We start from the raw sequence: 26,958 nt of genomic DNA, 5'->3' as shown, positions 1-26,958 counted from the left end.
ATTGCACAGCAATATAAAACTAAAAATGTAGTACCCCGAAATAATTACGCTAATCCGATATTCATTCTTGGTGTGAGAGATACGAAACGGTTTAGTTCCCTTTCTACGTGGGAGGATTCGTCCCTTGCTGGTCCTACAATTTTTGACGTTTATTAGTGACTTCCTTTCCTTTATTCAGTTGATTCTATATTATATTTGTTATTTGCTCAATGAAGAGTTAGTGGCGTCTTATAAGTATATGAAAATGTTATTTAGTCTTGTACTTAAGTAACGTGTCATGCAGTTCTCCACCAAGGGAGAAATAAATTGCCTATTGGAGTAATGGAATGGACTCTATCGACCTGGACCCATTTCAGCCACACGCTGGGACGCTGAAGAAGAGACACGCCAAAAGTGTTTAAAGCGTGTTTTATATATTGTTATAAGTAGGGGTTTTAGTACTTGGGATATCTAGAAAATAACGGTACGTTGATTGCATCTTTCAGCAGCTTCTTGGAGCAAGAAATCTGAACAAAGACTCAATTGGGGGACAAAGGGGATAACATGATTTGTGTAAGCATTGACTTTCTGAAGGAGATGGAGTCAAATTCGAATGCGTCTCATTTAGTGCCTTCAGTCCTTAGCAATTTCTCACAACACATTTTATGAGGAACAGACATAAACGCACAGTGTGATGTTTTAACGGCTTCATTCCATTGAGTTAAAAATAAGCGCTTTCGTCTTGTAATTCCAAGAGTTCTGATGAGTGATGTCTTGAATTACAAGACGAAAGCGCTTACTTTTAGCCCAATAATAGAATGGAACAAACACATTTGTATCACTGTTATTCCTGTATGTAACAAACTTCAAAAATGTGCAGCTAAGTGTTTACCACTGTTACAATTGCTTTTGTTGAGCTTTTCTTCCCAGGCCTCCACTGAAAATGAGCCCTGCTGTGCGTTTATTTCGTTGCATTAGTTAGACTGGTTCCGATTTGTTTTGGTTATGAGGAACAGACCGAAAATATGAGGCGAAAGTCTGGACGGTTTATAAGTATGACACGGACAACGGCAACCCCATGTTTTCTCCTCATATTTTTGGTTTCTTCCAAATAAAAAAATCAGTTTTTCTGGTAAATCACTTTAGGTTACAAGCATAATATCCTTCAGAACATGTAGGCTAACTTCTTCCCGTTAGGGGTCGCCAAAGCGGATCACCTGTAACTTAAGCTAACACAAACCTGTTGTTCTAGCAGCTTTATAACTTTACGACTGCGAATGTACTTTAAACATGTGCCTACTTTTTTCCGTTGGGGGGGGGGCTTTTCCGGAGTTCTTGTGCTTTGAGGCTGAACTGTATTAATGCCGCTATATTTCGCTTGTGTTTTGGCGCAGCTATCCGAACGTTACGAATATAGCGTAGCTTGACAACAGCAGCAATGGTCTCATCTCGTTCTGGCTGTCCAGAGTGTTGCTTTCTTCCATACAAAGTTTTTTCCAAGAACCGTCTTCTGCTCTGTCGATCCCCGTTTTTTTTCACTCTAAATACATGTATATTGCGGAGCTCGGACAGAAAGTGGCTTGAATAAGTTTGTAATGAAACATGACAACGTGGCGCTAACGGAAGACACCAGACCTTGCCACTGTTTTTGCGTAGCTATCATAATACTATGGTAGCATGCGATCATACCCCTCAGCTGTACAGATTTTCGCAGCATGTCCACATTTTTGCCTCCTATTTTTGATGTGTGCCTCCTACAATCTGTACTTTTCTGGCAAATAGCTGAGAATTGAAATCATTCTATAATGAAGACTCCACATCCTTCAGAAAATTCATGCTAATGCAAAACCTATTATTTTAATTTTCCAAGTTTTGTAAGAGCAATATTTGAAATTTGCCCCCCACATCATTTTAGGCGTTGTCCAGATTTTTTGCTCTAAGAGGTTGAGAAGTATGCAGCCGATGCTGTAACCTTCTGTGTCTAAGGTTGAGAGGAACAGTATGATCTGTTCTGTACTAAAAAATAAGTTATGTACTCACCATAACGTTTGTTGTCCATCTCGCCGTTCATTCTTACAATGATGGGTTCGGAGCCGATCCTCTGCTCCGACTCGGCCAAATACTTAGCTGAAGATCTTAAAACTTGGCTCGTGGCAAGAAGGTATCCCACAATGCAGTGGTGTAATACCCCAGATCTTGTTTGTTGCTAATACTGAGCAAAATGTACACTATATACATATAAACCAGTGTCTGAGTCCATACCAACTGTACTGGAAGGAGAAACAAGCTGAGATAAAGAGCCCCTGAGGTAGTGGAAATCTACCAGGTCCGCAAGAAGCCTTTGGCAGGGGGAAGGAGGGGAGGGTTCGTAAGAATAAACGGCGAGATGAACAACAAACATGGAACGTTATGGTGAATACATAACTTCTTTATGTTATGTTGTCCCATCTTGCCTTCATTCTTACAATGATGGAACAGCGTCCCTAGCATCTTTTTCCTGGGTGGCTCAGGGGAGTACACCTTTAAGCACTGTGGAACCAAAGGATGCCCTGTACCTGGAGGCGAGTAAGTGGAGTAGACCAAGTAGCTGTTGCACAAATATTATCTATGGGAATTCTGGCTTGAAAGGCAGATGATGTAGCCAATGCTCTAGTGGAATGAGCTTTTAATTTGAAAGGTAAATCCTTGTGATTTGATTTGTAGATAAATGTAATACAATTTGAAAGCCAATTAGAAAGAGTAGTTTTTGAGACTGATGATCCTTTTTTTGCATCAGAAAAGGATGCAAATAATTGGCCAGATTTTCTGAAGTATTTAGTTCTATGCAACTAGAATCTAAGTTGTCTGTGCACGTCCAGTTGGTGTAATTTGTACTCTGCCTTGTTGCTATGTTGAGGAAAGAATACTGGAAGTTCTGTGGATTGGTTTATGTTGTTTGGAGACGAAACTTTCGGTAAAAAGGAAGGGTACCCTATCCTTATGAAATATCAAATATGGTGTAAACAGAAAGAGCTTGCAGTTCTGACACCCTTCTAGCAGAAGTTATAGCCACTAGAAACAAGGTCTTCCATGAAAGAAACTTGAGGTCTGCAGATGAAGAGGGCTCGAAGGGAGGTAAAGTGAGATGAGACAAAACAAAATTTAGATCCCAAGGAGAAAGAGGTTCCTTGAAGGGAGGTCTTAATAAGGGAGCACCTTTTAAGAAGGCTCTACACAACCTGTGTAATATTAAGTTTGAAGAAGTATCGCCAATATGAAAATTAGAAATTGCAGCAAGTTGAACTTTGGTTACTGCAGCTGAGCCTTGTTGAAACAGTTCTGCCAGAATTTCCAAAATAGAATGAATAGGTGCATAGAAAGGATCAATGTTCTTATCTTGAGCCCACAGGGAAAACCTCTTCCATTTACTAGAATAAAGCTTTCTAGTGGAAGCTTTATGGGAGGACATTAAGATATGTCTAACAGCGGGAGTGAAATTGTGAAGTGGAGCAGCCAAGCTGTCAGTTTTAGAGTGTGGAGAGAAGGATGACATATGAGTCAGCAGATCTGGCACTGGGTCCAGAATCCAAGGCTTCTGCTGTAGGGGGGGACAAAGGAAGGGGAACCAAACTTGGTGAGGCCAGTAAGGGGCAATGAGAATTATCTTGCTTCCCAAGCTTTGTGCTTTCTGGATTACTCTGGGTGCGAGAGGAAATGGTGGAAAGGCATATAGAAGTCCCGAGAGCCAATCGTGAGCAAGAGCATCTCTCGGTGTTTCCCCCGAAGGGGGAACCAGGGTAAAGTATTTGCTGTACTTGGCATTCATGGGAGTGGGAGATCGCAGGAAGGCTGTTCCTGTGTCTGGAAAATCATTTCTGCTACATTGTGATTTGAGTGACCACTTGAGGCATTAGGGTTGCTCTGCTCAGCTTGTCCGCAGTCACGTTGGACTTCCCTGAAATGTGCTTTGCGATCAGAAAGCACTGGGAAGAAACTGCCCATTGCCATACTCTTAGGGCTTCTCGACAAAGGGGCTAAGATCTGGTTCCCCCCTGCTTGTTTTATGTACCAAACCACAGGCATGTTGTCTGACTGGATCGCAATAGTTCCTAGAGGGAGAGAGTCTTGAAGTGCTTGCAATGCAAGAAGCACTGCTCTCATCTCTAGAACATTTATATCCAATTGAGCCTTGTGTTCTTGCCATGTACCTTGGATTGTTCTTCCCAGATAATGTGCCCCCAATCCTGTTTGGGAAGCGTCCGTGGTCACTGTAGCTATTGGTTGAAGTGGAACAAAGGATCTACCTATTGCCACATGAGTGGAGTGTATCCACCATCTCAAGTCGTTCTTGCAAGATTCTGTTATTCTTATCAGATGAGACATTTGGAGCTCTTGTAGTGACCATTGGGAGAATAATAGCCATGAAGAATCTTCATGTGCATTCTGGCAAGAGGAAGTAGTGTAATGGTGGAGGCCATTGTTCCTAATAAGCGTAGAATCACCTTTGCTTTCACTTTGTCCTTGGGAAGGAGGTGAAGTATTTGCTGTCTGAGTGCTATGACTCTCTGTTGGAAGATGTGCTGTCATGGATGAAGTGTCTAGATCTGCGCCTATGAATGTAATATGTTGACAGTGCAACAAGGCAGATTTTTGAAAATTTACTGTAATGCCCAGCTGATTGCAGATATCCAACGTTAGTTCCCTGGCTTGTAGGAGTAGATGCCTGGTGATGGCAGATAGGAGCCAGTCATCCAGATAGGGAAACGCACGGAATCCTAGATGCCTCAGGTGAGGCGTGACAACTGCCATACATTTGGTGAACACTCTGGGGGCTGTAGTGAGACCAAAGGGCAGAGTTCTGAACTGGTAATGGCTGTCTACCAGCCGGAAGTGTAAGTACCTTCTTGATGTCCTGTCCATTTTTATGTGGTAGTAAGCATCTTGAAGGCCTATCGAGCAGATCCTATTGTCTTGCCCTAAAAAGGGGAGTATAGACTGCAGTGTCACTATTCGGAACTTTGACTTCTTGACAGATTCGTTTAACTTGCTTAGGTCCAATATGGGCCTCCAGTCCCCTGTTCTTTTTGGCACTAAAAAGAATCTTGAGTAAGTTCCGAATCCTATTTGGTCTGTGGGGATTTCTTGGATGACTCTCTTGTGAAGCAACTTTTGAACCTCTATAGTTGCTTGTTCCCTTAGACTGGGTGGAACATCTGGGAGTGTTTTGGTCTGTAGGACAATTTTGGAAAAAGGGATGGAGTATACTCTGGATATTATGTTTAGTACCCATTTGTCATTTGTGTTATTTCGTCAGGCTTCTGGGTACATCGATAAACATTTCCCGACTGCCTCCAGAGTAGAGCAGTCGGGTCTCCTTTAAGGAGTGCTGATAAGGGCGTCCGCGAATGGAATTGCGGTCACCCTGGTTTTCGGGCCCCCTCTGCCTCTGGGGTGGCATCTACCATTATTACCTCCCTCTCTGCCCCTGGAGAAGGTATCACCCCATGCGTCTTGAAAAAAATCTCTGGGATCTTTTGAACCACATCTTTTCGCTCTTCTGACCTTTGGGATGGGGTCATGAAGGTACAGAAAAACATACTCCAATGTCAGAAAGTGTTTTTCCTTCCTGCTCGCATCGGGTTAGAGTATCTTTTACTTTGGGTCCAAAGAGTGAGGAACCATCAAAAGGGGCATTAGTAAAGGTAGACTTAAAGGGCTCTGCAAAATTGCACAAGCACATCCAGGAGTGTGTCTCCTAAGGGAAACTCTGGAACCTGCTGGCCTGCTCGCTCCTTCTACTGCGTATGGTGTGTCCTGGAGGAGTTGACAATGGAGTTTAAGTTGGACAGCTGGGAGAAGACCTTCTCATTTACCCATGCAGCTACTGAACCTTGTAGAGTATCTCCTAGCTCTTTCAGGAGATCTTTGTAGCCTCGTAAAATGGGATAAGTAGCTCAGCAATCGCAGTGAAAAAGTCGCTGAAGAAAAGATACGCTTCCCATATCTGGCCATTGTTCGAGAATCTTTATTCGGAGGATGAACAGATGAGCAAGTCCCTGCAAGGTCCTCCTTGGTGGCTGCTGCCACCACCATAGCATCTACAAGTACTCTCTTTGTTAGAAATTCTTTGCCCAATGGAGCTGACAAAAAATTGTTTGGCCTCCGAGGGACTGATTCCATAGTGTCTGGTGACTCCCACTCCTTTCAACTAACCAGGTCCATTAGTTCATCAAAAGGTGGAGACACCCAGGAGGCTGAAGGTTTGAGACCCGAAAGCCTTCAGGTACACTGACTTCTCATCAGAAGGGGTAGTGGTCTGCCAGCCACCTCTTTGCTTGGGGATCTCTAGAATATCTGCAAATGAGATATCTTCAGAGGACAACCACGGGGACCATTCCAACGCATCAAGCTCAGTGTCTGAAGTGATGGACTCATCTGGAGAGTCAACATGCTTCCTCTTGCAGGTTCTCTTCCAAGGTGGCTCCTCAGAAGGATATTCTGGGGAGGCCTTGGATGAGAGGGGTTCACCCAATGGGGGATCCTGAGGCTCTGGGTCTCTGCTGTCTTGAGGAATGGGTGGTGCTGAGACAGTAGCCAGTGCCTTGGGGGAATGAGTACTGGTATCCTTCTGTTGTGCTGAATGGGTAGATAACACACTCCTCACCAGCTCAAAGGCAGATCCCACTGGCTCCGAAGACCCCCCCCCAGCTCCGAGGAGACAGAGGAAGGCAACGGAGCCAACGAGATCGGACCTGAGGCCAATGTATGAGCCGAGCTAACCCAAGCCGACGCTCAAAGGGGTAAGCTCAGCACCAAAGAAGATCGGGGCCGAGAACCCCCCCGGGCTGACCATGGAACCCCGGCTCCCAGACTCACCGGACAGCACCGAGAGAGTCTGAGCAGATGTTGGCTCTCTGGACACCGAAGGGGGTCCCGGAACCAATGGTTCCACAGTAAGTGGTACCGAGCACTCTGTCTGTGAAGGACCAGCTTGGCTCGGAGGAGGAACAACAGTGGGCACAGTAGGCTCCGAAACCAAGTGGGTGGAAGCCGAGAATAATTTGGTCAGCGTCAGCGACTTGATGAGTCTGCACACCACCCTTTCCACATCCTCATCTGATAAACTTCTTTTAGACCTGGAAGAAAGGGAAGGAGATCGGGACCTATAGAGGATTGGTGATCTCATGGTTGGAGAAGCCGGCAAAATTTTCTTGGACCGGCTCCGAGTGGTGGTATCTTGCGGCTCCGAAGGCTTTGGAGCTAAAGTACCAGGCCTATCAACCAAAAGAACATCCAATGGCTCTGAGGACTGTGGAGCCGAGGAAGTAGTGGCCTTTGAAAGTTTTGGGAGTTTGACTGGTGGCTCCGACTGAGCTGATGTAACTGGAGATTGACTTTTGTGAGATTTATCCTTTTTAGATGAAGGAGACAAAGAAGAGGAGGAAGAGCTATGAATGGCTTCTTCAAAGGAAGGCTTTAAGAGCCCTTTTAGAATCAACTTGTTTTTTCTTTCCTGAAGAACTCTAGCACTAAAAGAATGACAGAAGGTGCAGTCTTCCTGGAGATGAATGGCACCAAGGCAATAAACACAAACATGTCCATCAGTAATGGACGTTTTTTGCGAGCACTTCTGACATTTCTTAAAGCCCGAAGGCTTGTGTTCTCTCTCTTTTTGTTCTTTAGACATTTTCACAAAAAAAAGGGAGCCTAGAGGCTATAGCAAAAACAAACAAAAACATTTAGCTAAGACTAATATGCTACAGGTTATTAAAGGACAATACAAATAGGAATGACCAGGGAAAGAAAATTAGAACCTCTAACTAAAGCGGTTCTAATTTCCACACAAAAACAATTAAACAGTACAAGCTCTCTAACTTAAACGGGCGTATAGCTCTCTAACTTAAACGAGCTATGAAAACACACACATAAACAACAACCACTACAAAGCGATGGCAAAAGCCTTGCTGAAGGGAGAAAAAAACTATCTCTATTTAACTAAAAACAACAGAGACCCAACAAATTATATCTAAAAAAATAGCAAGTTTTGACAAGGTAGATAGAAAAAAATATCACAACTTAGCCACGGCCAAGATGAGCGCATCCAACCTCGTAAACAGCAAACGAGATATGTGGAATTGCACCACTGCATTGTGGGATACCTTCTTGCCACAAGCCAAGTTTGAGATCTTCAGCTAAGTATTTGGCCGAGTTGGACCTGAGGATCGGCTCCGAACCCATCATTGTAAGAATGAAGGTGAGATAGGACAACATAACATCTAAAGTTAAATGAATTGTGTAGGATTGATCAATTCTTAACATCAAGCTTCCAAATAAATAACACCATTATTTTAAAATGTCCCTGATCTGGGTCACCTGTCTGTTTTTAGAAATAAGGATGCATACTGTAATTATTTCCATACGTGTCTCAACTTTAATTAGGCTTGATTTACCCCTTCCCATGATGTACCTATTTTTGGAAGTACATACTTATTTTCAGTTTTCAATTGCCCCCTAAAAATATAATTATAGAATTTTGCAGCAGTTTAGTAAGCAGGAAACATACTGGTGTCAGTAATTTAAAGAAGACTCGCATGATATATCTCTCTCTTCAGAAACAAAAATAAATTACTTTTCCAGGTAGATTCTAGCCATTGTATTCATTAGAATCTAGATTTTAAAATGTGTTTTGATAATGTCTACTTTTTTGAGCGTTATTTTTGTAACTCAGTTTTTTATACTCAAGAATATCGGCTTTAACATAAATACCTCAGGGTACTAAATCTTTAGTTTCAGAGTTCTGCAATGGTTAATATCCCACAATCCTACTGGAAGGGGCAGAGTGTAGTACTGTTCATATTCAAACATTCTAATTAGCAGTCCAAATTGTACGTCCTTTTAAACCGTTTTCATTGTCTGCAGTTTAAGAGGTATGACCATTTCTGATTTTGGCTCATACTATTGTTATTTTCCTAATCTGTTCCAAATTGGTAATTTGGGGAGAAAAGGTAGGTTGCACTTAATAAATGGGTACGTACATAGCCTGCAGTCAGTCTGCAGACTATTACAAGCCTAATCAGTAACTCCAGGTTAAAATCAAACTCTGTACATTGTATTTGTGAGGTGAAAGCCTTAAGCATTATGCTAACCCTCCTCCTTTGATAAGCATTATAGACTTATTTTACTTCAGAAAATGCATGATAAACCGACTTATTTTACTTCAGAAAATGCATGATAAATCACTTTCTGTTATTCTATTAAGTTCAAGTTAATAGCACTAATATTTTAAAAACTTGTCCATGTTGGTATAGGTTCATAGATTAGTACTAGGCTAACTGCCCTTGCGAGCCATTTTAAGCCTAATCAATTATCCCTTGTGAGACTCAAACCCTTCATCTTGTGTTTGTAAGGTAAGCACCTTAACCATTAGGCCACCCTCCTAACCCTTTTAATATATGTAATATATATAAATGGGTCCCCTATGAAATCCCGAACGCACAGAATCCAGATGCCCAAAATACAGAGACGAAAAGCCCGAAACCCCACATTACCGAAAGACCAGAAGTGCGAAATTTAAAATCTCAATGTTAAGGGATTTTGAGTTAGCGCTTCTGGTGTTGTGGTTCAGGTAAGTATGTGTGTGTAAGTGTGTTTGTGAGGTACTTTAGTGTGTGTGTGAGTTTGCCTTGTGTATATGTTTGTGCGATCTCGGAGTTAGAATAATAAAGTAGAGGTGTGTGGGGGGGCACAGGGGGGTGAAGCCCCCCTGCTTATCTTTAGTGTAGGGTGGTTTGTTTGATTATGGGGGGAGGGTGTGTGTATGTGTGTGTGTGTGCTGTATGTATGTATTAGTTTCGGGATTTTGAATTTCGTGCTTTCAGCATTTCGGTAATATGGAGTTTCGGGCTTTTCGTCTCGGTATTTTGGGCGTCGGGATTCTGTGCGTTCGGGATTTCGCAGGGGACATATATATATATATATATATAGATATATAGATAGATAGATATATCCACACAAATAAACTTGTCCCTATTTGTATTTGTCTATTATTTTTAATAGTGTTATTAAATTATCACTTTAGACATATTGGCACAGTTACATTAATCATTCCTTCTCTCTCTCTCTCTAGCATGGTGCAAGGAAGTTACAGGGTTCACTGGAAACTTAAATATACATACAGCAGTTTCATCCAAATGATCAGTCGGAGTCCATTCAATCCAACTACCATTTAATTAGAACAAACTGTGTACCACCTCTGGCCTTGTGCTTTAACATCAAGTCTTCTGCGTATATTTTATCCTGCATAGTGACTAGTCTGAAGACAAGTGCTTCAGTGTCCTAGTTTGTAAGCAATGGCTTTATAGTCTGTAAAACCTCTTGCACTGACATCTGCTGGTTACCTTTTACTCTCTCCTTCATGATAGATACTAATATATACTCTTAGTATTTCTTTCTCTTATATTTTTCTTCACTTCTTCTATACTTGTTACTCCCACTATTTATATCCTCCAGTTTTTCGTGGAACTGCATGCCTCCAAGGAAGTCACCCATGTCCCCCCCTTCTTTTCTAATTTCTCCTTGCCTGAGATGGTTATTAAACCCATTTCGGCTCTGAGCTAATATTTATGCTCAGTTAATATGATTTGGTGCATTCAACTGTCTCTTTAATGAGCTTTGATTTTGCTATAAAGTGTCCCTGCAAGCAAATGGATATGTATATAGCAGTGAAGTCTGCAGTTTGAACACCAGTCTGTAGGCTATGTTTGTATGTAAATTATAAATATTATGGCCACGTAAAACAAAGAATGGCTTTGTTTTACTGTACTAACCCCCAAATGTGGAGTAGCAAGGCCCGCCCAAACCCTACCCAGCACCAAGTGAAGTGTATGAAAATCTGTGGATATTCATGTTGATGTTGTTTTTGTTTGCATGAATATTCAGCCGGCATTCTGAGCATGCAGTATACAGATCCTGCAAACTTGTTATAATACCAAGAAATAACAGTTGTTTGGATTAAATAGTCTTCTCTTTAATAATGATGCAATGTGCATGCCCTGCTGTAAGGAAATAAATTTTAAAAACAAAATGAAAGGAAAAGGGAAATGTGTACAACTTGTACTCTAGTAACCTTAAATCTTGTACTGACCAGCTGATGGATACGCAAGACCATCATTATTAAAGACAAGAATATGTCATCCGCGAACAATGATTATTTCTTTGAATTATAACAAGTATAGCAGGATCTGTAAACCACATTAACAGTAGAAAAAAAAAGAATTGCCCGCTCTCTGAACTACACTGAACAGTAGCAAAAGGAAAAGCTATGATGTATGCAAATTATGGTTGTGCACAGTTGACGGTGACATGACGCATACGAGTAACCCTTTAGACCAATGTGGTGCGATCTCGGAGTTAGTATATATAATTTAGGGGGGGGTGTGGGGAGTGCAGGGGGTGCAGCCCACCTGGCAAAAATGAAAACACTACATACAATAGGCATCTGTACTGCCTTCTTGATGAATATTCATGTGGATGATGAAGCAAATCTGCATGTCATGTCAATCATGCTACATTTGCATTTGGCATGTCTGTGACTCAGACCATGCCCACTTCTGCACAAAACTGCCAGGGGGTTAGTACAGTAGTACAGTAAAACATTGCCCAAAGAACTTTGTCCACTATAATAGCTCCATTTTCTTAGAACACAGTAGTTCCATTGGCATTTTCTCCTTTAACTGTACTCAGTTTATTGTTTTTAGAACTCCACTGTCTCCCTTCCTTAAGTTTATTTCTTTTCTTGTGTAACCACTTTTGAGTTCTCACCTGGTATTTTCCCAGAGCTGAACAACTTCTTCTTTCAGCTTTTCCCGGTTAGGGGTCGCCACAGCGGATCACCATCCGCTCATGAATTCTAATTGTTTTGCTGATCTTGGAGTTGGGGGTGGGGGATAACCAAGGCTAATTACACAGAGTCTGCTGCTTGTTTCTGGGGTAATTTACATGCATCTTCTTTGTACTGCTCCACCCTCTTTTGTGCTTTATAATTCACTCTCCCCACATTCTCCCATCATTCCTTTCTTTTCTCTGTCTAGTAGGGTGCAGGAGAGTTATAGGGTTAAGTGATAAGAAAATTGACTGTTTGAAGTTTATAATTATAATTTACCAATTGATTTGTGTTTATCTAACTGGTGCTTTGCAGCCATTGTTGCTGAAGCTAATTTCTACCTGTAATTGTACCTTATGAGTATGATTTGCAGCTATTGTTTGTACTTTAGTTGATTTGTGTCAGCAATTGTAATGGTGCCCAATATTTGTCATCGTAATTCCACTGTATCGTAAGAACTGGATGTTTTATGTTATTAGCATGATTCTTTACACCTGGTGTTAAATAAGCTAGAAAGGTTATCTTAACTATAGAGATCTCTTTGCACTATCAATTCCTTTCACTGTCATAGAAGTTTGTTGGAATGCAAGTGCTTGTTAAAACTTCTGTTTAAAGTGTTTTTAAGGTTTGGAGCTATTTTTGCAAAATGTTCCTGCCTCATCTGTAGTTGTTCAGTGTTCCTTTCTTGTTCTGGTGCTAAAAAGCTGATTTTTGAAAGACTAATGTCCTTAATTTGTAAGGGTGTTAAGAAAATAGTACTGTTTGTTTCCTTCTGAGGATGTGTTGTTTAAGATGGTAAGCAGAGTGGCCCCATAACAGCAACTGTATTACAGAACTTAATTTCTATATTTATTAAGAAACCATTTACAAGTCCAGTGCATTCACTGGTGGCAGTATTCTGTTGCATATAGTTCATTCCATAGTAATTTTAATTATATTTCTACTGAATCTTGAATACATCTTTTTTCTTTCTTTTCAACAGGTTCTCTAGGAACTTAAATATACACACAGCAGTTTCCTCCAAATAGGCGGTCTGAGTCCATTCAATCCAACCACCATTTAATTAGAACAAACTGTGTACCATCTCTGGCCTTGTGCTTTAAGTAAGAGTTAGAGGCATCCAGTCTTCTGCATATATTTTAGTGTACGTAGTGAGTAGCCTGAAGACAAGTGCTTCAGTGTCCTAGTTTGTAAATAATAGCCTTATAGTCTGTAAACCCTCATCCACTGATATCCTGCTGGTCAGCTGTATGGCATGAGTACAAGGCTTCGCCGTGTATATTTGAGGCCTTGATCTGGTAGACAGGGTGTTAGACTTTAGAGCAGAATTGTCTTGTGGGATAATACCACTTTGTCAGTAAGATTAAGGAGGGACATGTGTGTGGTTGATGCAGAATAGAGTGGGCTATTTTCATTTGGGTATACTGAAGATAGCTGGGAAATTCCACATAGTCATAGAGCAATTCAGTGGTGACTTGTGCTAGGGAGACTGGAGGTAAATTTAACTTTTTTGTTGCAGCATTGCTCTAGTCTTTTGTCAATTAGTAGTATGAAGGTTTCGGCAAACTTGAGGCAGTATAGAATCTTTGTCAATTAGTAGTATGAAGGTTTCGGCAAACTGAGGCAGTATAGAATTGATCTGTAGGAGGTAAACATTGGCTGTAGTCTTTCAGGCTTGTTTTGAGAGAGAGAGATTTCGATTCTGTATAAGACCTCTAGTTTTGATGAGTATTTTTTATGACGTTGAATGTATAGATTTTAATTTATTGCCCAGAGTTACTACACTGAGTTTGGTATTTGAGACAGTGTCATAGGTTCATAGGTATTTACTAGACTAACAACCACAGGAGCCTTTATAAGCCTAGCCATGCAGCCTAACCCAGTTTGTGTCCCTATGTATCATGGGCATTTATCAGGAGGGAATATGTTAAGAGGTTTCTAGAGGTTATGTGGGTGGGGGGTTATGGTAGACAGAGGCAAACAGAAATGCCCAAACTGTCAGAGACATGGTGGCCAGACCGTGAATTTCCGATTTCCCATTTGTTGGTCAAGGTTATGCTTAAATGGGGTTAGGGATGGACTCTGCTTCACATGGATAGGGAGCCTGTTCCAGAGTATGTGGATCCTCTGAGAGACACATCCATCTTGCCAACATGTCTTATTTTTATCACAAGCAAAATTTAAATCCTTCATATATCTAGAATAAGATTTTTGAAAGAGGTAATGGAAAAATTAGTATATGTGACAGGAATGGCTCTACATAGGAAGAGAATGACTTTTGTCTTTTTAGCGTTGAGTATTCGGTCATGTTGTTGTAGCCATAGTTCATTTGAGGAGCATGATTCCTGGGTTTTGGCTTGCAGTTCAATAATGGCTTGAGAATAGCAAACAAAGGTGGAGTCATCTGCATAATGAATAAATGAGGAGGATCCAAAAGTGGTATATAGATCAGTGTCAGTATTATAAACAGCAGTGGGCCCAGTGTAGAGCACTGAGAGACACAAATGTTAACAGGAAGGAAGAAAGAGTATATTGTTTGCCATATTACACTTTGTACTCTGCTACATAGATAGCTTTGGAACCATTTGACAGTGTTATTAGAGAGTTTGAGAGTGGTAGTTTAAAATGAAAGACTGTGTCAAATGCTCTTGATAGATAAAGGTGGAAGAAATCCAAATGTTGTTATTACAGTTTAGGATGACAGTGTTTGGAGAGAGTGTGTAATTGTTCTGAAGTTACTAAAATAGTTAATTTATCACCTTTTTGTAGTGGTAATATGTACCTTTGTTGCCAGATTTTGGGAACTCAGGATACAGTTATGGGCTTACTGATGAGTATGGAGACTGGGACTGCTAGGATATTTGCAGCTAGTTTAATGAATTTTAAACGTAAGGTGCAGTTTTTTGATAGTTGTGGTTGAGGTAGGTTGTAGTGAGAATGCAGTACAGACAGAAGAGTTGAATTAAATAAAAAGGTTACTGTAGTTCTGAATGAAGGCAGCAGCTGTGTTGGTGATGCGAGAGTTAAAAGAGCAGGCTATGTTATAGTTAGTGTCACTGGGCATGGGGTTGGGTAGGAGTGATTTATCAGGGTTTAGGAGATGGTTAACTGATGCCAAAAAAGGTATTTAGGTGTGTATTTGGTCTTGTAATGTGGAATAGTTTTACTGTCCTTTTCATTAAGGTGTTAACTTGATTCCTTAGAATTTTGAAGTACTGGGAGGCCTGAGGTGTCCGGTTCTGGTGCCACTGCTTCAAAGTTCTCTTTTCTTCTTGCTTTGTATTCTGCATTAACCAAGGTATTGGGTTGGTTCTGACATGTTTTCTTCTTAGGGTGACCTAAGACAATAGTTTTATAGATTTCTGTTTCTTCATCTAGGATGATGTTTTAACTGGTACCAGTATTTTGAGAGCATCTATCAAAGAGTTGATGCTGAAAGTGGTTAGGTTGCAGATTGTACCATAGAAAGAAACAGATGAGTTATTTTTAATGTAATCCGAGTGGTGGTCACTAATATTATCAGGTAGTGTCCCAGATTGGATGGTTTTTGGAGGGTGGTGGGTTGTAAGGATCCAGTCCAGGGTTGAGCGAGAATGTGAAGTTTTGTTAAAGCAAGTTAGGGCTTCAATAAGTTGTTCAAAGTTCTACAGGTTGAGTGGATGAGTGCTATTTGAAGTGTTTATGATTACCTAGTTGATGTTGACATCACCAAGTATGATGGTTTCTAGTTTGATCTTTGCTGATACACATGAGAGGATGTTCTCTAATATTGTTGGGTTGTTTGGGAAGAGATATATGTGTACACATCTATGAGACATATTTTATTTAGTTTTGGTGCACTATGGTATTCAGTATTTCGACATTATTAAATCTAGGGATATTGTAGGGGTATTGCTGAATGTGTAAGGAGTGCAGGTACATGATAGCCCCCCCCCCTGCTTTGACTAGCCTTGTGGAATAATTTCGGTGTCTTTAATGCTTTTTATTTTTAGCTAGGACTCTGTGAAGACAAGAATGACTGGAGCATGTTCTGCCACCTAGGAATGGAGTTAAATTATTTTGCTGCGGCTACTTTGTATATTTATTTCTTATGTAATTGCTTTTATTTACTGGGAAACCCTGACTGGGTACAGGATCTATTTTCATCAGTTGCCCAAGGAAGAAAGGCTGCATTGTAATAGACAGACTGACAATAACATTTGAATGGCAATAATATAAAATTGTCTTTACAATATTTTTCAAAAGAGGAAGAATTGCAATTCAGGTATGATAAAGTACACGACAGTCATATTTTTATTTTCTACAGAAAGCAGTATGTCTTACAAGAGGTATAGAGGTGATACAGCTATTGCTGAGAAACAGAAGAAAGGGTAGTTGAGGGTGAAACAGTATAATAAGGGGGGGTGGATTACAGTACAGGTGGGGGAGGATATGGAGTCACTTGAGCAGTGGGACTTGATCAGTGGTGAGAGTTTTAAGGTGGTGGTGTTTGAGAAATCACCTTATATTCAGTAAGATTTGAGTTGTGGGTATAAGATGCGTGGGGGGGGGGGGGCAGGATTAGGATGAATGTCTCCAGACCTTTGCAGTTTAGAGGGCAACAAGGTTTTGCAGAGGTGGTGAGTATTGAATTTGCTATTGATATGTAGTAGGCATGTTTACTATCTCTGAATTTGTAAGAGATAACTGTTATTGAAAAAGTGTGTTGAAGAGTTGGAAAATAGTTAGAGATGTACAGAGTGGATATTCTAAGTGTATGTGATAGATGTGGTACGAGAGTGTGCTAATATGACAAGTAATCGGCAAGGTGAGCACATTGAAAGGTAATAACCACTAAATATGACATGAGATGTAATGAGTATATACCTAGGAATTAGAGAACAATGTTAGTATGAAAGGTGATGAGTAGATGTTTGAGGGGAAGCAAAATATTGAGCAGTATATGAAGGCAGTCTGTTTAACAGCTGTTTAAGGAACATGTAATGTGGTATTTGGGGATGATTGAAATTATAAAGAAGATATGATTATACTTTTATTGGTGAATTGCATGGGTATGTTGTGGGAGGAGATTTAAAGTAGATGAGCTGGGTAGTGGCTGGGGTTTATTTGGGGTGGGAGGGGAGTGTAGCAGGCAGAGAAACATGCACAAGTAGAGAAAATCAGTTTGTTGCACAACATGGGAAACCAAATACTGGTCTTTTGTTAGCTATTAAGATAGACCAGTAAGTGTTACCAAAGTAAAAAAAAAACTCTAAATGCTGTCAGTGTTAATACTATATTATGCTCAATACTTTGTGACAGTTGGCTGCATCACCTCTGATTCTACTTTGACCTCCTCATTCAAACTTCCTTTCTTCTCAACCACCCCTGCAAGATATTTGAAGGTGTTAACCTGTTCCATTTGCTGCTACGATAAGTTTGTCTATACTCAGTTTCATCTCATGTGCCATCAGTTTTGCACTTTGTCCCCTTATTGTTTGCTGAAGTTCTTGTTCAGTCTACCTGTAATGTGACATCATCTGCTTACACATTAGCTTTGTTGTTTAGTCCCTTCCTGCTTGTTTGCTGATGTAGTCCATCTCCAGTATGAACAGCAATGGGTTCAGAGGTGAAGCCACATCCACTCCAATGGAAACCCATCTCTGAGTCCAAACAATTGTTTATATTTGTGTCATTGGGTCCTTGTACATAGCCTACACTAATTCTACTGATGTTTCCAGGACTTCAAACCATAACAGGACTGCCCAAATCAGATTTATTTGGGACCTTATCATATGCTTTTAAAGTGTCTGGACTGCCCACTTGACTCTCTCCTCATGTCCATTTTTTTTCTCCACTATCTGTCTTATTCCAAACATTGGGACAGTTGTGCTGCATCCTGATCTGAGTCCAAACCTTTCATCTCACATCTTACTTTCTACTACTTGGTGTGTTCATTTATTAGTTACTCTCACCAGCACTTTCATGAAGTGTGCTAGGAGTTTGGTACATCTGAATTGCCTAGAGTTGTGAATGTCCCCCTTTGTCCTTTTACACTGGCACTAGTATGCTTATTCTCCAGTCAACTGTTATGCATCTTTTCTCTCCATATTATTAAGAGTACACTCAGGAGCCATTTGTCCTCTAACTCGCCCAACATTTTGATCATATCTGTCATGACTTTATCTGAGCCTGCTGCTTTCTCTGACTTCATTTTCCTTCACGCTATTCTTCTAGAGTTGGTTCTTTTTTTCTTTTTCATTGTAGGCTGTGTATGGGGCTGTACAGCTTCTTTGGGGTTTTCTTTATTTAGAAGATACTGGGTAAGTACTCCTTCCACCTGGCTTTAATGTCCCAAAGACTGGTGAGCAGATTCTTGCTGGCATCTCTGATGAATGGTGCCTGATTATCTTCTCTTTCTGTCTTTGCCTTAAAGCCTGATAGTGCAGCAGCAGATGGCACAAAGAAACTTTCTAGAAACAAGTAGAGTACCTCTGATACTGTGTTATTTGCTATTGTGACTGCTCTCTTAGCCTCTCTGTTAGCCAACAGTATTAATTCTTAGCCTGTTCCATATTTTCTATCTCTCATTTTCTCCTGCACTCCTTTCTTTTGAAGACTTTCTGGACTTCTGCATTCCACCTCCACAACTGGGGGGTGGGTGGGGGGGGGGTGATATAATGGTTAAGATGTTTACCTTACAGACACAAGGTACAAGATTTGATTCTCACTTTGGGAAGCATGGCTAGGCTTAAAAAAGGGCCCCTTGGGTCATTTGCCAAGTAATCACATATGAAACTTTTCTTATGTACCTTATTTCCATAACTTATCCATTCTGTAGTCTTCATAGATGCTGTTTTGAGATGCTGCCATTCTTCTTTGACCCCACCTATTTCTTTTCCCTGAGGTGCTAGAGCTCTGAGTATTTCCCCTGAGCTCATGGTATTGTCCAGTAAACTTCCAGGTCTTCAGCCTAGTCTCTATTGATCTTGAAATCTTCTATGACCACTGCTTGCAGCTGATTGTGGCCATCATTGGTTTATGTTGTGGGACAACTGTTTTGCTGGAGATCACTTTGCAGTCTGTGATTCTAGAAATAAACTTTCCTTACTAAAAGGAAGTCTGCCTGATTTGCATATGATCGTGTGACGATGAATCATATGTTGGCCGTCATCATAAGATTTGCCAGACAGAAGTCTAAAATGGCCTCTCCTCTATTCCCCCACCAGATTCATGTCGATTCACCAAAGGCAGTTTCAGAGAACACAAATGAAACAAAATCAGTTTACCAAAACCACCTTCAGGGACATTTAAAGAATTTTTTACAGGGGGTCAGGCCCTCCTAAACCCCCATTTGGGGGGACACCCCCACATCCTCCAGAATTATATATACCAACTCCGAGGTTGCACAACAGTGCAGGAAAAGGTCATCTCCATTGTCGCTGAAAGAGGTTTTGGTGAACTGTTTCATTTTGTTTACATTTGCCAAAGCTGCCTTTGATGAGATGACATGCTCTCAGCCCAGCTATGCAGCCACAGGCAGTCATCGCAACCAGCTCTGTCTGTCCTGATGTAAGCATTTAGGTCCCAGTTTGCAGCAACAACTCATGCTGTCCTACTTTATTTAGTAGAGTCTGCAGCTAATATCTGAATAAAATCTTTTGTGCACCATCAGAACCCTTTCAAAGTGTCTTGGACTGCCCAGTTGACTCTCTCCTCATGTCCATTTTTTTTCTCCACCATCTGTCTCATTCCAGACATTGGGAGAGTTGTGCTGCATTGGCTGAGATTATGACTACTACTCTATTTTTAAAATGAAGTCCAATAGCCATGAGTCTGTCACTAATTCTGATGACGTCTCTCATTGTCCTCAGAAGACTCTCACAATTCCCACACTATTCCTAGTCTGTGATGGTTCTTAGCTGGTTCAACTTCAGGTCATCTTGGTAGCCCAACTTTAGCCAACACCCTATCTTATTCCCTGCCTGGTATGAGCCCCTTTTAAGTGTTTCATAAAACAACCATCCCCATCACCACTTCTCCACCATCTGTATGTGTGTTTCACCCATTACCTGTTACCTCAACCATGTAGGTGCAAAACCAACCATTGTCTGTACTGTTTTATGTTTGCCCTCACAAATTATTCTACACCCCTTTTACATGCCCAGCTTTTCCTTGCATACATTACTCCTTATCTGTTCACTATTTGTATAGAAAAAGGGGTTGTATTCCCTCAGTAAAAATAAAATTCACCCTGTCCCCCTAGTTTGGATACTCGTATGTTTCCCTTTGCTTATCACTGCCCTATACATCTCTTTCCACTTAATGTGCATACTGAAAACTTTAGTCGTATGACTTTGACCATATTAGAATGATTATTCTAACACTGTACCTGAAAGTCCCGCATCACAGTTAATTGTGTCACTTAACAATGCTGAAACATTCTAAACTGTATTATCATATTCCAAAACATTCAGAAAACCTCAGTTCTTACATTTTAATTCTCCGTTTTATATAATTCCATATAGGAAGAGCTCAGTCCCTGAAATACAACTGAGAAATACCTGTATCTTCTGGCTCTTCTCTACAGCTTCCCATGAGATCCACACAGCCTCCTAGATTTGCTCCATTCTATTACTTGTCATTAGAATAACTGAGCTGAACAGTGATGAGTGTGCAGAAGTCTACCATGTTGATGCATAATTATAACAAGAAGTTTTTGATCATAACCAGGTTAGTATGTGTTTGAGACATGGATGCCAAGAAATTTATCTCGAGTGATGCTCAGGAGGTGAATGATTTGGAATCCTTGTTATGAACACATAATAGAGGGTTCATAGGTAGGTACTAGGCTATCGACCCAAGGGCCTGTGTAAGCTTAGCCAACAAGGTTCCCTGGCTTTCGCCACCCAAGAAGGTTATTTTCCTGTGCCCCTGTTGAGCAGAGCCAGAGAACTGATACCCAGGGTGAATTTCATTTCCCATCCACTCATCAAGATTTTTCTTGAAGAGTGCTAGTGAGGAACTCTGCTTGATGTAGATAGGTAGCTTGTTCCAGAGTATGGGAAGTCTCTGGGACAGGAATCTATCCCTCCAGCATGTTCTATTTATTGTGGTGAGAAGGTTTAGGTCCCTGGAGCGTGTAGCTTGGTGAGATTGGGATTTCTTTAGGTATAGCATGCCCAACAGCTCTGGGTTTGACATAGCTTTATAGTGCATGGAACTCTACCTGTTCCATGTACTACTTGCAGAAAAAAAGTGTAGGGTTGTAATCAGAAATGGTACCCCTCTGTGGAACTAACAGCTTTAAAACATGTTAGATGTCCGCCGCTTGTGCAAGGTCAGAGCTTAACACTGCTTAGGTGGCATTAACAAAGTTTGTTAAGCACCATTGTGCTAGGAAAGTGCTGAGCAATTTTATCTTTTTCTCAGTTTCGGTGTGTAATCATGGCGCTCCATGCACTATGAGTATTTCTAGTGTTGGGCAACAGCACACAAGTGCTGTGTAGTGTTTGTCTATGAATCCCACTCAAAAGTAGTGCTTATTTGTCAGTTTACTGTACTTATTTGTATAAATATAGGCTTCAGAAACTAGGCACATTAAAAAGAATCTGTATGCTTTCAAGTATGACCAGAAGAGATGAGGAGGGAAATTAATTTACTCATGCAATGCAAAACAGCATACATTTACAGTAAAATAATAAAATTGCCAATATCATTCAAGACAGGGCAATATATGTTCATATGTGCAAAAAGTAATAAAGTATAGAAAATGCAAAACTTAGTTTGCATGCTATTATTAAGAATCATTCTTTGATTTATGGGATGGCACATTGTCTATACTGCACTGAATCTGGTTTTCCTCCTCAATTGTTTTGTTATAAATACATAGTGAAAGATTCCCTAATTTAAACTTCAAATGTAAGCCTTCTCTGCAAAACGTCACTTGTAATCATGCTTAGCAGAATCAGGTATGAAAAGAAACCATGAGATAACAATGTGGACTTGCAAACACTTAAAAAAACGACAGATTTAATTTACAATCTTAATGCAGTGTTTTCCGAAAAACCTTACATATTTGTGTTTAGCAGGTAACATAGTAATCAGTTGAAAGGAATATTTATTTTGTTAAACGCCATCCTACCTGTTGTAATTTCTGGCCAGTTCCAGACTTTTTATTTCTAGAGCTTGGCAGATGACAGAAAGATATAAGAATCAACTGAGTGAATAAAACCAACAGTAGTAAATAGGTAACCTTGAGCATAATTAGAAGCATAAACTGTCAACAGAATGATATGCTATGGAAAAGTCGAGAACAGATTGCAAGGGATTTAGAAAACATGCACAGTAAATGCATAAAAATATTGTAATCTGTAAATGCAGACTTGTTCATTGCATTTAGCTCATGTCTGAATGTAGGCAGTTCTGCTGTGAGTACCTCAATATAAGGAAATGTTCACTATAACAGTTTTATGGTACCAGGATGATAAATATTCCACAAGCACCTGTGATGTCAGATTTCATTTTGGGGATCTTAGCAGTGATGTTTGCCTTATCTGATACATGGTGATATGTGAGGTTGCTAAGGTAATACTGTTCACGGTTGTGGTTGCAAGTGAATCATTTGCTCTTTTAATGCACAGCTGCATGTGAATCATTTGCTCTTTTAATGCGCAGCTATAATCTTATCAGTTTATACACCTTCACAGAACTCCAAACTCCCTCATAGGAAGAGGTTGCCGCGATGTATGCCTCTCAAGACTCTTGCACCTATGGTAGGGACAAGACTTTCAAACCTCTGGAAGACCTTTTTAAGAATGCAAAAAATATTTTTAGATGCATTTTATAAAGCAAGATGCAGTTTTAAGTATTAATACTGACAAAATTTCTGGAGAGCAAGAAAATGCTGCAAATGTTAACGTGTTTTGATTTTATCCTTACATTTGTCATTGGTCTGTCAGAGCAATTCAAACAAAATAAAAGACGGATGAAAACTTTAAACCAAAACCCAAGCTGTCACCGACAATTAGTGGTAAAAATGAGTAGTTTAAATTCTGATACCTATTGTGTGGTCATGTATGTAAGTATCAAGATGTATGTAAGCAGCTATGCATAGTCACTACATGTATGTAAGCAGCTCTGTCAAGTCACTACATGTTGTGGTACATGTTTGTAAGTAGCTATATGTAGTCACCAAGTGTAGTGGTGGATCTGTGTTAAAACACTGACTTTTCAGAAAGTCGAACTTCATATGGTTGAAACCATATGATCGACTTTCCAAAAAGCTGAATGTCGCTAAACAACAAAAAATTACATTTTTTGCAGGGTGTAAACCCACCTGCACCCCCCAACCCCCCTCCATAGTATATATATACTCACTTTGAGATCGCATTACATTGTGGAATAGGGTAAATTCCCTGATCCCCACTGTATCACAATATCCATACAAAAGCTTTGACTTTTCAGAAATGTGGCTATATGGTCTCGACTATATGAAGTTCAACTTTCTGAAAAATCAGTCTTCTGAATGGGACCCATAGTGTATGTAAGCAGCTATGTCTAACCACTGCATGTAGTGGAGCATTATGGCTGCTGGGTGTGTAGTCAAAAGAGAAGTGATCATGCATGGATGTAAAAGAGACTGAGGAATGGGAAAGTGATTATACACACCGTGGAGTCATTAGTATGTGTGCGAGAGGTGAATGAATGGAGTGTGAGAGCAATGTGCATGGAAGTGAGTGAAAACACGGTGTGCAAGAGGAAAGTAAATGAGTTACTAGTAAAGGTAACTGCTGCTGTATGAGGTATGGAATGTGTGTTAAAGAAGAGAGGACTTAACTGGAGTCTGGTGCAGCTTAAACCCAGATCCAAGGCAGGCCAAATTGTATTCAGTTATACAGGATGATGCTGACACATCAGCCAAGGGAGAGAGGAAATGAAGGGAAGAAAGTAATGTGCATATATTAGTGATTAACTTATCTAAGGAGGAAAAACATGCATTTAATGTATGTAAAATCAGTAAAGTCATACCAACAAATGAAAGCAATGAAGCATACAAAAGAAAAACATATTTAAACAAAATTAAATTACTCTACTAAACAAAGCAACAGTATGTATGTAAGCACAGTGTGTACAAGCTGCATTTCACCCAAGCCACAGTAAAAGAATATCAAAGTACTTGTGGTCCTGTACAACTGCAGGGGAACATAGCTTGCACCACAAGAGGCAATACATGGAGCACTACATCAGCCTTCACTGATGCACATGTCCAACAGGCTAAGCGAAAGCAGAACACACAAAAAGACAAACATAGTGCTGCAGTTATAAGTAAGGCCTCACAGCCTCCTACAAAAAAAAAAAAAAAAAAAATCAATGAACCTACCAAATGGGATATCACATACACAAATTAACAAGCGCCAAAAAATACAGACCTGCATGGGCTATATGTGGACTGCCCTCAGGTAAGCCTGCCATAGAATGACAGGGTACAATGTGTGTCCACAGAGCATCCCAACTGGCTGAAAATAGCAGCATCAAAAGGATAACTTTATACGACATATGAATACATAAATGCTGCACTACAGAATAGGCAAGATTAAAATATAAAACTACAATACATATGTCACACCCCAACATTGGCCCAGTAATCAAAGAGCCTCAATCCTCACCACTGGCAACAGTGGGGGATGCACACTGGGAGGATGACAAGTACACACGCAGTAAAGTGCAATTTCCCTGAAGAGCACACAGAGAGCACAGTCAGTCTGAGATTTTCCTTTACAGCATTTAGGCACAGAGTAAATTGAAAATATACTGCTATCATAGAATGCATATGTTGCTGTTCTTTTTGAGTTCGAATGAATACAGCATTCGTCCAGGAAAGTACAGCACTGAATACAGCTGAATGTGACACACATTTGTTTTAAAGATGTAAAACAACATCTAGATGCTCTTTTTTATTGGACCTCAGTGTTAAACTTCTCCCTCTTTCTCCAGATCCCCAATAAGACTCCCCACTGGCACAAGCTATAGGGTTGAGATCTCAGCCAAGTGGCCAGGATAAGACCTCCAGCACCCTCTCTGTCCAACCAGTGCTTCGTGTCCCTGACCAAGTAGCTGACACACACACACTTTGAGATTTGATTTATATGCAAGCACACACACACACCTGGGGAAGGCTGGCACAGGCTTACTAGCTGTGTCTTCTTTTGCCCAGACTATAAGGTAGTTCCAGCTACCACCAGCCAACTCTTTATCAGCTATGTAAGGCCCTTAAAGGGTGTCCAGTCCTACTGTGTAATGTTATTAATAATCCAAATGGTAGTTTGACAAAGCAAGGTTATTAGGAGTGGCCTGTACAGTGTCACTAAATAGATATGCAAGTCCTCTAAGATCTTAAATATGCCTTACAAATATCAGCCACAAAGATAGGTTTAAATATATTTAATAATAAATAATAACAGAACAAGACAATACTCAGTAAATCAACACAGTAATTTCAGAGTTCCAAATCACAGGACATATTTTAAAACAACACTGCAGGACAGTCTCAAATAAATACAGAAAACTAATCTTTACTGTATTCTTATCTATAAGAGATTCTATGCCCTAAATCTTACTTACAGCAAGGCAAGTGCAGATGGTGATGATGAGTGGATGTTCTTGCTAGGTCCAAGACAAAATACAAAATGCACTATTTCTCTCGCTCAGAGAGTTCTTTTAATAGCAAATATTATTGCTGAGTTAACTTGGATGATATCACTTTTTGCCACCTGACTTTAGTTCCCATGCTAAAACAGAAACTAACAGAATTTAACATCTCTGTGTGAAAAATACATCTCTCTCCAATGTTTGCAGATCTTGGAAGTCATAAAACAATAAAAACCATTTTACATTTTAAACCTAGTAATTACTTCTCTTTCAAGACAATACAAAAACTTCTAACTCTAGAGATTGTGTCCGCTACACTGAAACTGAGAGAGAACTTTCATAGCACAATTGTAAAGCAATTTAATTTCAATTTATTTTCTTGAAGTTTTGCAAGTTAACATTAATCCTTTTATGTTCTAGTTTCTACTGGTAAAACATACATTTGCACAGATATATAGTTTATATGAATTTCTGTTCTAAGTCAGCAGGGCATGCTGTGGTTACATTTTAGCTCAGTACATAACATACAGTTCTGTATAAATCATATCAGTATTCACAAATAACAGAATTATTTACAAAATTCCAGATAGCTGGGCTGACTATATTTCCCTATATCACAGCAAATATCACTTGTCTATGCTAATTGCACATTTGGCACACACAATATTCAAATCATTAGCAATCCCTGTAAGTAATGGCCTTTGCTGCAGGTAGGTGTGTCATTGTTAATAGTTTACAGGGACTGCAGAACAATTGCAAGAAGGTGTCACAAAGGATGCAAATGCCCCAATCCAACAGTCCTGGAGGGCCTTACTCCTAAGATCAGTTTATGTGCAGTTGCTCTCAAGTAAATCAATTAATCCACAATGACGTTATGATAGTCATTGTTTTATTGAGGCTTGAGAGACATGTAACAATGTCTCCCCAAATGTATCAGCTCTGCCCTGTTCTACAACAAACGCACAAAGTACATCTAAAATGGTTATGATGCATTCAGTCAACACCAAGAGTAAGCACCTATTATGATTCAACCACATTTTGCATTATTGGGAGTTTGGATTGCATGAGTCATTTATCTTCCACAACTTTATGGGATTCCTGGGTAGTACATACTCAGTGGACTGCATACAGTGCTTCATTCCATATTTCTTGGGCTTCTCATATGTGTAGTTCTCTCTGAAAAAGAGGAAAGCAAGTTGCAACTCATCTAGGAAGGTATCATCTAAGTTGTCAACTGCATTGGTCACATCCTACTGTGACATATAGGCAAGAACAAGAATCTACTTCAACTCTGTGGAGAACATAGGATCTCTACCATGCTGTGTGGTCAGGTGGTTTTAATATACCTGCCTGCAAAGAATGTGTCCAATGTAGAAGTTGCAGCCATGTAGTCTTTTTTGAAGAAAATAATGGGCAATAACAAAAAAAAGAAAAAGAAACAAAAGGCCATGACTTTCAGGTAGTAAGTTCAAAGTTGCATATTAGTAGGC

The 26,958-nt window shown here is 40.2% G+C and overlaps 1 protein-coding gene across 1 annotated transcript in view; it reads left to right on the top strand.

The window, feature by feature from the left end:
• Window positions 1-26,958, top strand: part of LOC122796695 — a 634,527-nt gene that overhangs the window by 168 nt on the left and 607,401 nt on the right. The window lies entirely within an intron of this gene.

The sequence above is a fragment of the Protopterus annectens genome, chromosome 3.part0, assembly GCF_019279795.1.
Source record: "Protopterus annectens isolate FY-2018-M chromosome 3.part0, PAN1.0, whole genome shotgun sequence".
In the NCBI taxonomy this organism is placed as follows: domain Eukaryota; kingdom Metazoa; phylum Chordata; order Ceratodontiformes; family Protopteridae; genus Protopterus; species Protopterus annectens.
The sequence above is the reverse complement of the archived record's forward strand: the minus strand, read 5'-3'. Positions and strand labels throughout refer to the sequence as shown.